The sequence below is a fragment of the Barbatula barbatula genome, assembly GCF_947034865.1.
Source record: "Barbatula barbatula genome assembly, chromosome: 10".
In the NCBI taxonomy this organism is placed as follows: domain Eukaryota; kingdom Metazoa; phylum Chordata; class Actinopteri; order Cypriniformes; family Nemacheilidae; genus Barbatula; species Barbatula barbatula.
In genome coordinates, this window is record NC_136773.1 from 22,325,800 (window position 1) to 22,338,240 (window position 12,441).

A 12,441-nucleotide genomic window follows, 5' to 3' on the forward strand; every position below is an offset into this window, starting at 1 on the left:
TAAACATCTATTTAAACGATTAGATTAGAATTAGCTTAAGTTATATTGAGATTTATACTTTGCTCATAATTTCATGACCGTGCGCATCAGCGATGCTGCCAAACAGACAAATAAAACATCAAAGTAGAATAATATAAGGTTTTGACTCAGGAAAAAATAAAGAACAACAAACCAAAATAAATTGTACAACAAGACTTCAAATGTCCAGGCTCCTGTTCATCTTAATTGGAAATGTGTTAATGTCTTACCTTAAAACACAGATGGAAACAGAAGTTCAAAGAATTACTTCAACAGTTAAGATATAAATATCTGGCAATATTTAGTAATCATGTAAAGTAATTAGCTTATGAGAAAACAGAAACATTTCGTCTCCCACATGATGATTTTGAAAACTAAAAAGTAAAAATTCTGTCATCATAGATTCAATTCGATTCTTACTAAAGAAGATATTTTGAGAAATGTCTTCGTGGTTTTGTGTTCATACAATGGAAGTCAATGGGGTTGTTTGTTTACAAACAATCTTCAAAATATCTTCTTTTGTGTTCTGCAGAAGAAAGAAAGTCATGCAGGTATGAATTGACATGCGGGTGAATAAACGATAAAATAATTTCCCTTTTTGTGTGAACTATCCTGTTAACTATGAAAATTAAAACACTTTATCTGCACATGTACATTCTGCATTGATTACCCGTTTCCTATTATTTAAATGACTTTTCCTCTTTCCTTCTAAGAAGCTTACACATCTTAATGTACCTGTCTTTCATTTTTGCTCTTCTATTGTACAATTTTAATAACATGTAAATACGCGGGGCATTAATACAATCCAGATGGAATTTGGTAGTGCTGCTTTAGATTAGCTGGTAATATTGAAGTTTTTCTCCCCGTTCCGCTAGAAAACATGTTGTGATTTAGATAATGGCTGATGAATAAGCAATGCTTTTTCATTTTTCTATGAGAATGTTTTTTGTTGTTGTTGTTGTTGTAGTTTCGGCCGATTTAATGATATTCATTCGAGTCTAGGACGACTTCACAGACTATATAGCTGGAAGCAGAATACATTTTGAGAGAGAAGCTCCTAATCCTCAGCCATTAGCTCGAATAAACAAAAGTGCCCTGAAGTATTCCCATCGCAAATGGAATCAGATATAATACACATTGGTTCTAAAGAAGAATATGAAGTGATGAATAAAATTAGAGGAGCCCTGTGTTGAAACAGTCCGTGTGTCACTGAGAGGAATGCAAGCTCACATGTATTTTTGCATGAACGAGCAAACACGCCAACACGAGGACCGGACAAACATGATAGCACCATATAATAAAGACACCCGCTGTTGATCTCCATGGCAACGCTACCTGTCAGCCCCGTGACATGCATGGTAAGTTTTATTCCGCAGTGATGTGACAGCAATATCACACCTCTCTGTCTTTCAGAAGGTTGTGCGTGTGTGTGAGGAGATTTACTCTCTGCGGCCCTTCTAATGGACAGATGTGAGAATAATGTAGTGCAGAGGAGCAGGAATCCTGTGGCTATCGACCGAGCCACGCTCGCACACTCTTGCGCGCGCACTCAAACGTATACATTTTCTTGAACCCCACATCACACTGGAGGTCAGGGGTCGGAGCAGAGGCTGATGGGAAATGTGATTTATATTCCAACGTGGCCAACTGGCCTCCCATTACTGTTACTCACCTTAATGTGTGTGCAGGGAGTGTGTGTGTGTGTGTGTGTGTGTGTGTGTATTCACGTGCCGTCTGACTGCGCAATGCAATTTTCTCATGTAGCCATATTTAAAAGACACAACTCAGATATTTAAAGGGACAGTTCACCCAAAACTAAAATAATTGTATCATTTACTCACCCGCATGTCATTTCAAACCTGTATGACATTCTTTCTTCTGCAGAACACAAGAGAAGACATGTTGAAAAACGTTGAGAACCAAACAACATTGATCCCCATTGACTTCCAGGTATGAACAGAAACCCACTGAGACATGTCTCAAATATCTTCTTCCAGTGACATACAGATTTTGAATGGGTGCAAAATACGTTTTTACATAATTTCTAGTTTTGGGTGAACTATCCCTTTAAGGCAGGGAGTATTCGTCTTACAAGCAAAATAAATAATTTTTTATTGGTGCATTGTGGGAAGGCGAATTCATGGATGCTACTTGATCAGGGCCCTATGACGTAATATCAAAACATAGATATGTTACTCAAAATCAACCTGCAAACAAAACATTACAAAACAATAAGTGTACATCAATTAACCCACGTGTCTGTTATAGTTAAAAACATGTTTGATAAATATAAGTTTAGGCATTTTTATCCCACTTCCCCTCAGGAGTGATCACTGCAGTTTTCCATTAATCTAAAGTGCACATATGTGAGCATTACAACAGCACCATCATCTCATTTGACACATATTTTAAATGAATCTTATCACATTTATTCTCATAATAAACATTTCAACGCTCATTTATCACCGAGCGTAGGTGTTTCGAGTATGACAAATGGTATCATTTATATTAATTTGAATATATAATACATATTTTAAATAAATAGACCTGGATATACTATATAGGGTTTTAAGGGTGTGTTTGATGACATTGCAGGTAATTTTAAATGAACTCATTTTCTCTTCTTGAATTGAACATCTTCAGATGAGCCCTGCTAAGTGTCTAGGGAGCTGTGAACACTGTTTAGGGACGTTGTAAATTGGACTTCTTTAACATTTCCAACAGAGCCCTACACACTTACGGCATTATCAGATTTACGGAAATATTTCAGAAATGAACATGCAACGTAATGACCTCATTAGGCATTTTAAAGACATTGTTGTCTTGATTCATGGAATATAAATCATCAAACTGATGATTATTAAATTACACTAATAAATCATGCATGGAATTTTAAATTGTGTTTCAATATCTAAGAATTTGAATGACCCTCATTTTTCTAAAAATGTCACATTTTTCTCTGTTGAGTGTCTGTTTTGATTTTAAAAGCTGTGTTTAAGACACATTTATTCATGTCAAACTGATATATAACCTATGGCTGTTTAACTTCCATAACCCCCCCAAATAATAATAAAAAAATCTAAAGAGCTTAATCCTGCTGAAATTGTACCAATAAGAATTCTACAATATTTTGCTATTATTTAAACAACCACAACCTAACAATCAAATAGAAAGCGTTTATTAATTACAATAAACATTAATTACTGCTCCTTCCATCTCACCAACAATGTTGCACGATTGTAATGACCCTTGCATTTGCCCCTTCCATTAATAAAGCATATTTTGCATTTTCTCATTTGCATGTTCTTATAGATACAAAAGCAATAATCTACATTAAAGAAGTTTTCCTCCATCACATCCGGGAGTTGATGCCCGATGAGACAGATGTGCCCACAGGGTGAGCCACTTTACCCTGAAATAATCACATCGCTCTTCTGTGAGCCGTGCCATTTCCCCTTTACAAACCCTTTGAGAGGACGAGGTGTAGAGTAAACGAAAAGAGAGAATGAGAGAGCACAGGAACAGAGGAGAGATTAGAGAATTTGAAAGAAAACACAAACATAAGCTGAAAACTCACAAATTTCAAAGAGCATTTGCATACACATCGCACTAAACCATATGCAAATCCGCTTGATTTGCATGGCAGCGATCTCCTGTTGCGAAACGCTCCACGCTCACATTCTCTAAATGAAAGAATAGAAAAGAGAACAGAAGGCAAAACAACTTGTAGGGGCCCTGATAGGGTCTCACAGGGGACATAAAAGTGCACTTGTGAGGAATAAAAGACACCAAGAGCACATACATGCAAACACCATCAAAAGTTACTGTGGCACGCTTTTTATTTGCGACGAGCTTAAATACACTACGTCACATATCGCATTCAACTCCTCTGACATGAAAGAGAGTCAAGATCTAAAGTACATAGACCAAACGAGAGATGAAAAGAGAAATGGGGTAAAGAGTTGGAGGGGGTTCCATGGTGCCGCGTGGCGAATGAACACGATGGTTTTGCGAGGTTGGCACTGTGCCATCCACTCAGCGCTGGTGCCAAAGAGGGCGTGGAGGCAGGGTGGCATTACAGCGGAGAGAGGAGGAGAGACAGATTCCAGAAGAAAAGAGAGCGATCGACCCGCTGCCAATTCTTCAAATGAAATGTTTCCTGTGCTTGACGAGCATCCCAAAAGTTAAGATTTCATCTGTCAGCCCGTCCGCAACTGTGTGAGTAAACAGATGTCGCGCATCTTACCGAACGTCTTCATAATTCCTGTCTCTCCGTTTCGCCCTCCTGATTGTGCCAGGCTGCAGGTAGGCACCGCTCTCCGTTTCCCATGGGGAGGAAATAACAAGCGGGTTGATTGCCCCCGATGTCGATGCCACTCGACGCGGGCACCAGCGCATCTGCTTCTTCGTAATGGAGATATGCGACTCGTCTGGTTATTCCCGTTGGCACGCAGGAATGTTCGGCAGCTTGCCAGGATTTCCTTATGCCGCTGGGAAGTTGGCGCTGGTTCGGGAATGGCAGGGTGCCAGCATGCTTCTGCGGCAACCGGCCCCCGACGCGTGCCACTTGGCAAAGACAAAGAGCCCCAGGGACAAAATACAAAAACAAGATTGACAAACACAGCTTAATTAACACACGCAGAGTTTGTTGGGTTAATTGGTGTGACAGATTTGGTGAGGAGGAATGTGGCAGGAACACTTGTGGGAACAGAAGTAAACGAGCAAACCAGACTGATGGAATGACGGTGGATGAGAGCGCTACGGATGCCCGCAGACGCTTCCGTGCCAAGCCTGCCAAAGTCCGCTTGATGGGATCTGTGTGAAAGAAGAAAAAAGAGGAACGAAAAGGAATCCGTTTTTACCAAATGTGTCCCACTGCGGACCATGATAAATTAAAGATGGTGGACAGAGGGATTGAAGACACACGTGAACAGGGCGGAGTTAAACGATTCCTGCCTTATCATGCCGTGACTCATCAGATCAATGAAATGAAAACTGCAAAATAAACTCTAATGCACCAAAAGGCTCTACAAAAGTCTCCAAATGTTATTCTACAAAGAGATTTTTTCGGCAAAGTTATGGACCGACGAAAAAACTTTGCCTGTACAATAAGATGACATGACTTTTTTAGTATGAGCTTTGTGCACGGATACCTGCTCTGGGCTCTTGAGACGTCCTGTTGACTCTGACTTCAGATCAGGCACAGAGATGATGCAGCTCAGAGCGTGAGTGAGAGAACTCAGTCCCTCACTGGATGCCTTTGACATTGTACAGGAGTATAAATAATGCAGATTTACTCTCTCCACCTCTTCTTTTCCCTTCTCGCAGAAGGAACGGAGTTACCTTTGTGTTTTGCATTGGCACGGTTCACACTGGCACCTGGAAGTGACAGAGGATTTGTTAAAAAACAGGCATTGTTTTCGGGCGTCACCTTCGGCAAACAAGTGCAAATTAGACATTAACAACCTTGCGAAATGGACTGTTAAATGTACAGTTCCTTTTTCGCAGCTGTTTTCCGTACCGATTGTGGACAATTACGTACGGATATGCTAATATCGCTTATTAATGACGTTTGTATGGCTGGGATTCTTCTCGTTACTCCTGTGGGGATCTTAATTTTACCTCATCTTTATTATGTAAATGGATTATGCCAAAAACACAAACACAAAGGGGGCGCAGTCAAAGGAAAGAGGGAATAAGCCAACGGTGGGGAGGGGTGATGGAGAAAATGGAGGATAAGCTCCTTCAGTATACACTCTCTTCAGTCTTCAACACCAAAGAGCAGGAAAGTGCTGACAATCTGGAAGGATCTTCTAATTGCAGCGGGTACCGAAATGGAGGACTCATTTTTACCCTTTCCTCCGGATATTTCTGCTGCAGCAGTCATGTAATGAAGTGACAGAGCAGAGGATGGGATTTACTTGATGAAAAGAGAGAGAGAGAGAGGGAGAGAGAGAGAGACTGGTTAATATCCTGCGCTTAATCATGGCACATGAGATTGGCTGTATGCATATCTCATTTGCATCTCATTAAGTTGCTCGTGCACCTGCAGAGGGACGCGAGGGGGGAGAGGGCGGCTTCACGAGAAATGAGGGTGTTGTTTCAAAATGAAGATTCGAAATGAAGTCTTATGCAGCTACTTCACTTTACATTAAATTAAAAAAAAACACAATCCAGTCTCTTTGAAAATGGTGTATGTTGGGTTTTCTTTCCTCACAATAAAATGTTAAATTGATCAAATTGAGTATTTTGGTGAATCATCTTTACAATGAACTAAGATCAATACATAGCATTACTAGCGCACACACATGTTATATGTATGTATGTGTTATATATATATATATATATATATATATATATATAGAGAGAGAGAGAGAGAGAGAGAGAGAGAGAGAGGGAGAGAAAGATGTTTTCTCATACCACACATGTGAAGATGTTTTGTGCCAATGATTTGTAATATTCAATCATAAAATTGACATCTTCATGTTCCTGTTAATTGAGATGCAGCAGATTTTAATGTTTTTTGTTTATGAGTGTGTAAAGTCCACTGACGGACAACAGTTTAATATATGCATGATTAGTATGCAGCTCTTTGCGTTCCTTTAATAGAACTCTGGGTGAGGACTATTGTCTCTGATTCCAGGATGTGCCATCTGCCCGGCCGCAGAGACTGGCCTTTCTCTTTGTGTTCAACACAATGAGCTATTCTACACTGGACATCCACACATAACTCAAATAAATCATCCCCCAGCCAACACACCACCAGAAGACCACCGCAATATTATCCATAAAAGAAAAGGAGAGGACATCACACCGAGCTGAGAGGAGATTAGGAAAATTAAAATTTTTCCATTACAGACCTACATAATGACAAACACAGTTGGAGAGGAAGATTGGGAAGGGAGATGAGAAAGACAAGTAGGCAAAGGAAAGAAAATTGGATAGCAACATGAAAACCGGAAGGTGAAACAGAGACAGGAATGAAAGGAAAACAAAGTGAAAACCGAAAAGGAAACAGAATAGAACAGGAAGACAAACCAGGAACGGAAACAAAACTGAATCAAAACCGAAAGCGAAACATGGGTTAAACAAAAGAGAAAAGGAAACAAAAATGAAACAAAACTGGCAGAAAAAGGAAAACTAAACAGGGAAAGACCAATTTAACAACCAAGAAAGGGAAACTAAACTTAAAACAGGTGGATAAAACAAAACAGAAAGAAGAAATGTCACACAATATGAACAGAAAAAAATCAGGAAAGTGGAAAAAATATGCAAAGCAGAAAGGGAAACAAAAACAAAACAGGAAGCAAAACACAAATAAAACAAAAAATCCAGAAAAACAAAAATGAAAAGAAAGTAAACTAAACTGAAAACAGGTGAGGAACGGGCAGAAACAATGTGACAAAATAAGCATGGAAACAAAAATGAAACAAAAGAAGCAAAGCAAAGGAAAACAAAAGAGAACAGAAAGATGAAACAAAACAGGAAAATAAACTAATGAAAACAAATTGCAGGGCAAGTAAGTTCATGGCATTAAAATATTGCAAAGTACTTCTCGCATGCTTATTTAATAAATAAATGAAATAAAAGTAAATAAAAGTGTCCAACCTCCAAACCCAAGAATGGCCATTCTCCTATGTGACTGTAATGTAATTACTGTCTGACGGATATATTTAAATCTGTATGTAAACACTGGAGCGGCGAGGTCTACGTATGATAGAAACGTCTGCATCGATTACCCGCTATGAATGTGAAATGTTTAATCTCGTTAAAAATCTCATGCCTAAATTAGACTCCCTCAGCAGCTTTTTAAATTGGGCTATCCATCATATATAATGAAGAAGTGACAGAGCGGGTATGCAGGGGGTTCTAATATAAAATTGTTTTAAAATATTCGCATATTACCCCGGCCGTGGCAAACGGAACGGGTTTGGATGCAGGCACTGTGTTTCTTGACGGGGTAAACAATAAAACAGAACCCAGAATAAACCCTTATCCCACCTTTGTACGGACCAAGTCGCCAAGCCTTGTTGAGTGACAAACGATACTTCAAGGATTTATCCTCTTTTAAGAAAGAGAAAAAAACTAGACTGAGTGAAAGACATGTGGCGTTGGCCACCACCTGGTGAGATGTCATGTACGATTAAGTGCATGTTTGTCTGGCACACTTCTCGTTGTTATCAAATGTGGGCAGCTCAGCGCAACCACTACACTGCATATTTTTCTTATGCTAATGACTTAGCGAGAGCCGCCCTTCAATAGACCCCTCCTCCCCATCGCTGTACCTCTCCAACCCTCGGTACGCCATTCTGCCCACCTTCTGCCACTACCCCTGTAACATCTCCACCTGTGCCACCTTCTCCTCAAAGCCATGCATACTTGCTCCCGAATCCTCTGGTCACTTTCATCATACACAAATGTTGTGACATAAGCCCCTGCACCACCTGTCCCGAGCCACACGCTGCACGTAGGGTGAGGGTCCCGAAACCATATAACCAACCTCCATGCGCCAGACTCCTCGGGGTCGGAGGGTCAAAGATTTAGCATAACTTATCATATCAGTGCGAGATTTTTGCGGCAGCCACGCGCAGCTCGGTTATGCCCCTGCTGCCTCTGATTAGCATCTCATTTCACAGGCTTGATTTTTAAAAAGCCCCCCCCTCCTCAGAGCCCCCCTCTCCACTAACATGATAGCTCAGTTCCTGCACTTCAGAAACATATGCTCACCCAAAATATTACAGAGCGACCGTGTCCAACTGACACAACAAACCACAAAGGATAAAACTTGCTCAGCAAATGTTTCAATGTGCCCTTCGGTTATTCAACTGTGTTAATAGCGAATTTTCTTTAAATAATCCAAATAAAATGTTTTGGGGTACACACATCAACATAATCAGATGAAACTATAAAGCACTACATACAAACATCTAAACATAGTAGCGGCCAAAACACATGTCCAACATTGAAAAATATAAATCTTTTGCTTTTATGGCGCACTGTAGCTTTTTTTCTTCATTTCGTACCATACATCTCATCTATGGTCTACTTGAACCTGATTGACCTTTAAAAGCAAATACTGTACAAATATGCCGTCTGGATCACTTTTGGCCACTACTATTTTAGTAGTAGTAGTATATTAGTGGAAAAGTGCAATAGTTGAATATAACACAACACTCATTTTTTCTTTATCTTTGTAAGTTTTATCCATCCTAAGTGAATTATTAATTTATGTTACATGGAATTTATGTGCAAATTATGACTTTATAATAAGAATAAGAGACATATTTCAACACTGTGTGTGTTTTTGAATCATTCAAACACGTGATAATCAGATACTGTAGAATCCCGCAAAATGAGGTGAGAATGTAACCAGAGCAACGTTCCAGTGGTAAGACTGCCCCGGTTTACCCATTTGTTACGTTTTTAACCCCATTTCGTTGAGCGAACGATTCCGCAAGAATCGAAAAACCCACACGGATGAATTTCTCTGCCATCCCGCGTAAGGAACTGCATACGGAACACCGCAGTGGCATCCGCGTGAACATTAGTAACCGAATTTATTTGAGTTGATCCGAGAATGGAGAGCGCCGCAGACCTGTGATAGATGAGCAAATCTGGTCGACCATTAAAAAGTCATTTCAGAGACAGATAGCTAGCAGGTTTCGCCTCTAAACGTCTGCTGCGGGAAAGATACTTTAATGGCGCGCGAAAGAAAACAGAAACAATACAGCCCATTTCCAGAAACAGAAAGATAACAGGTGACGTCCTGCACTTTCGCATCTAATGAGGTTCTTTAATGAAATACGGATAGAAAATGGCACGTTTCCCGCCGCAAGAATTTGCCGTCCCGATCTCTCGCCGCTCCCGTGCTGTCCTAAGTAGCATAGTGGTGCTTTTAATGAGTTGGAAGCGGGGAACTGTAGTCGCTTCTATTTCAGATTCTGGGAGATCATTACAGTCACCTCGACCTGCTTCAGTGGAGAGAGCCAACATGACACACAGTCCGTGAAACTCTTAATGATTCAACTGAAAAATAATGATAATGCCGGCACGGCCTAATCTTCTGTGAAGAGCACTGATGAAGTCTGAAGCAAACAATATCCATTCAACTTTCGTTTGGAGGAAAACGCATTATTTTCTTTACACTAAAAACCAAGGTGATTTTTTTAAATCAAAGCTTAACATCAATGCTTCACCGAAGCCGCGGCTGTCTCTTTAAGAGGAAATCGGGGCTCTAGCTTATGAATAAAGATGAGCTGGCCTTTCTCCGCACACATCATAGATCATGTATCAGCAGGGCCCATCTATCAGAACACAAGAGGAGCTGAAACGCTCACCGCTGCCCAGTATTAAATCCAATGAGCTGGGGGGAGGGTCTCCACAATCCATGTTGTTTATGATACACGGGTGGGCTTTCCTTTTAATGCAATTTTTACAGATGATCTCCACGTTAATGCGTTTACATGCAAAACCAATGACGCTACTGCATTAGCATCTATTAGGTTTGCATAAATTACATAAATGATTCTCCATTAGCCCCCGTGCTGCATTTCGAAATGCATCACTGCGTTCAGAAACTGCAAAAAGTGCATTTGAAAAACAAACCTCTTAAACATCTTCCAGGGTTAACAGACAAACGCCTGACGCATCACATTTAGCTTGACACCGACTATATACGCACGAGGCCGAATCTCCATATCCCACACTGCCGTTTCATTTCCAAAGCTGCTGCTCGAGAAAGATTCAATCTATCTGATGCAATAAAAAAACACGGTCGGTTACAGCTTCTATTCACACAGGGCCGTTAATATTAATAATATCATCCTCACTCTGAGGAAACTCATCTAGCTAAATGTCACAAGTTTAATTAATGACTGGTCCGGTCTGACCTCGGTTGCGGGGGGAGTCTTGCAGCTCCTAATGCCAAGCAGGCAAAACTGGAATAATTTAGCATGTTAAACGCAAAGTCAATTAACCTTCCTCGGCAGCCAATGACGTGCAGCCCCCACTCGAACCCGCATATACGTCGTTCTATAGAATCGTCTGGACCGAGGCGGCCCGATGAGGGAACGCGCAGATGCACGAGTCATTAGCGGGAAATGGTTTCTGTTTTCCGCAAAGCCGGGCTAATTGTACAATAAAAACAATTAGTGCGTATTGATTCGTTTACGCGGTGATTTACCTCAGCTCGACCGGGATTATGACGCGCGCTATGATCGTGAAGGGTGAGTGAGAGGATACCGTTCTCAAATCTCTCTAAACCTCAAACCTACGCATTTAATCTGCCAATGAAGAACATTTAAAAGACTGGGCACCATTTTCCCGTAGATACCCAGCTGAGTTGTGCCCATCGCCTCCGTATCTCTCGTAACGAGATGTGCATTGAGAGGCGTGATGTCATTTAGACCTCATCAAACACGCAATCACGCGCGAGCGGCCCACGCAACGCCATAAAATGGAAAGCCTCGTCATAATTCAACTAATAGACGTCGCTTTAAGTCTACACGGGTTAGTTGAATTTAACAAGAGTGTCTTAAAACACCATTAACATTTCTTGGACATGGTGCCATTTTCATATAGAGAGTCCGTTTTGGTATCTGTAGGGTGTACGTGAATTCGTTCGTTGATTATATTGAGCAATGCGTGTGGCTATAAAAGAAACAGGCTAGTTCTAAGATTAATTTTTCTCAGCAATAAAAAATCTTTACGTAAAAATGTCTCACACAAACACACAATGAATTAATCAATCATTTTTACACCTTCGAATAATAGTGTAGTTTTTTTCATGGGGACTTAAAAAGTCCCCCTAAAAGATTACCAGTAGGCAACTATCTCGCATACGCGGTTGTGATAACCAAATTTCCAAGAATCAGATGTGTCTCTCTCTTAAAAATAAGTGTGCTGCAAAAAGGTTACCCAGCGATGCCACATAAGAACCATTTTGATTCCCAAAGAAGGTTCTTTAAACATTTCTTTCTTACCTTAGTCTAAAGAGGCCTTTGCACTACGAAGAACCCTTGTGAGACAGAAAGGTTCTTTGGGCGTTTAAGGTTCTAAAGAATCTGTATGGAACTACACAGCCAAAAGTGGTTCTACCCCGGCACCGTTATTGTTAAGAGCGTAGGCAAATGGCACAGTTCAAGAGTCCGTCAATGAAAACCGATATTGATTGACTTCCGATACGAGTATTGGGGGAGATGCGTCCTTCTCAACGTTTACGGCGTTCGCGGCCTCGCTCACCGATACACCTGAACTTGAATCTCCGTTTGAACTCGCTGCATTGATTTTGTCTCGTTTAACCTCCATTGATTTCCAGTGCTTTGGCTGACTGCCCGTCTCCTTTACACCGGGCTCAGCAGAGTACAGGGCGCACGCAATCTGATTAAGGACGCAGCAGAAACACACATTATCAAATCACACAAC